We start from the raw sequence: 2,426 nt of genomic DNA, 5'->3' as shown, positions 1-2,426 counted from the left end.
TACCTTTCCCATCATCTCTCCCATCCTGCTGTGGAGGAGTGAGCAAACAGCCGCGTTCTGCTTAGCTGACTACCGGGGTTAAACTACGACATTTATTAAACTCTGCTCCTGGCTTTTTTCTGTGTGAGTAGACTCACTGCTGTGTGTCTTTGGGCATGAATGTGTGTACATGCTTTGCTGGTCAATTCTAATGTACGGATCGCTCGCGGAACCTTTGCACCCCATCAGCCTGAGAGGGGAATGGGATGGGGCCCATTGTGTTGCTCATGGTTGTGTAAGTGCTGCTGTCAGTGTGGTGGCTGTCAAGGTGCTGTTGCCTCTTGGAGGTGTTCTGTGTTGGATTGGCTGTGTCCATCTTTGTTTCCTTGCAGATACCCGGATTTAGTGCTTTCCCTTTGGTTGACACCGCCTTGGGCCATCTCTCACTCTGTGGGGCTCCAGTCAATGCGCCCCCAGGAACATGCGGTCCATGCATATCTCACAGGCTCTGTAGGGAGCTCCAGATTCCTCTCCTGGAGGATGTCTTCTGCTGTGTCACACGTTGGGCACGCATTGGAGAGCTGATTTCAGTTAGCTGAGGCTCTGCTCGGACTGTCCTGGAGGACAAAGGGGCTGTGCGTCCCTCCTGGATATTCAGTGACAATGTTCTCAAAGCCCAGGAAGAAGACAGCCTGATGCTGCGCAGGGAGTCAAGCAGGGCCTGGCAAGAGGTCAGCGTGGATGAACAGGGACCCACCTCACTTACTTAGGAGGTCCAACACCAGAAGAAAGTGCAGGGAGGCTGGAGGGGGAACAGCCTGCCCAGGAGGCAGACAGACACCTGGCCTGTGGGCGCAGGGACGGAGCCAGCAAAGCCAAAGCTCAGCGGTGGCTGGAAATGGCCATGCAAGGGGAGGGGACCCAGAAGGGCTTCTCTACACTTGTTGTCAGCACAGGGAAGGCAGCTGAGGCAACCCTGGTCCCAGTGGCCAGTGGGGCAGGGCATAGAGTGACAAAGGCAGTATAAATACAGCAATTCCCCAGAACAAAGATTCTCCCTTGAGCGTCCTGTCACACTGCAGGACTGTGACCGAGCTGCCAGAGCACTCAGGCCTTACACCAACCCAGGGGCTCAGAAGGACAGTGTGGGAGTGGAAAGAGAGCAGCTCTGGGAAGACCAAGCCCTGGTGCTGCCTGTCAGTGCTGCTGTGCTGAGACGGTTTTCCCATTCCCCTCTGCACAAAGTCAATTCCCTGCAGCTTCACCAGGTTCTCAGAGGAAGGATCTCAGGCAAACAAGTCACTGCAGGGTCCTTTACTGTGTTGAAATACAGAGAGAGCACTGCGCCTCATTTACACAGCCGCTGGGTCAAATTCTAGAGGTAGACAGTGAATTAGAAGTGGGATGAATCATAAAATTTCATTGTGCACATTATCGCTAGAAAAATAAAGAAAACACAACCGCCACCACAAACAGGAATCTGAGAAGACAGGCTGGGCCTGTAATAAGTTACATTATGAATGCTCTGCAAAAGAAAACAGGAAAAATTCTTTCTGAAAAGCACCTGCTCATCATTATCCTCAGGGCATCCTTGAGCTCCTGGTTCCTCATGCTGTAGAGGAGGGGGTTCACTGCTGGAGGCACCACTGAGTACAGAACTGCCACCACCAGGTCTAGAACTGGGGGGGAGATGGAGGGGGGCTTCAAGTAGGCAAACACTGCAGTGCTGATAAACAAGGAGACCACGGCCAGGTGAGGGCGGCACGTGGAAAAGGCTCTGTGGCGTCCCTGCTCAGAGGGGATCCTCACCACAGCCCTGAAGATCTGCACGTAAGAGAAAAGAATGAAAACAAAACAACCAAATGCTAAACAGGCACTAAGCACAAGAAGCCCAACTTCCGTGAGGTAGGCATCTGAGCAGGAGAGCTTGAGGATCTGGGGGATTTCACAGAAGAACTGGCCCACAACATTGCCTTGGCAGAGTGGTAGTGAAAATGTATTGGCTGTGTGCATGACAGCATAGAGAAACCCACTGGCCCAGGCAGCTGCTGCCATGTGGACACAAGCTCTGCTGCCCAGGAGAGTCCCGTAGTGCAGGGGTTTGCAGATGGCAACGTAGCGGTCGTAGGCCATGATGGTGAGGACACAATACTCCGCTACGAACAAAAAGGTAAAGAAAAAGACCTGTGCAGTACATCCCGAGTAGGAAATGGCCCTGCTGTCCCACAGGGAATTGGCCATGGATTTGGGGAACAGTGGTGGAGATGGAGCCCAAGTCGAGGAGGGAGAGGTTGAGGAGGAAGTACATGGGGGTGTGGAGGCGGTGGTCGCAGGCTACAGTGGTGATGATGAGGCCATTGCCCAGGAGGGCAGCCAGGTAGATGCCCAGGAAGAGCCAGAAGTGCAAGAGCTGCAGCTGCCGTGTGTCTGCAAATGCCAGGAGGAGG

Source organism: Harpia harpyja, unplaced genomic scaffold, assembly GCF_026419915.1.
Source record: "Harpia harpyja isolate bHarHar1 unplaced genomic scaffold, bHarHar1 primary haplotype scaffold_54, whole genome shotgun sequence".
NCBI lineage: Eukaryota > Metazoa > Chordata > Aves > Accipitriformes > Accipitridae > Harpia > Harpia harpyja.
The sequence above is the reverse complement of the archived record's forward strand: the minus strand, read 5'-3'. Positions refer to the sequence as shown.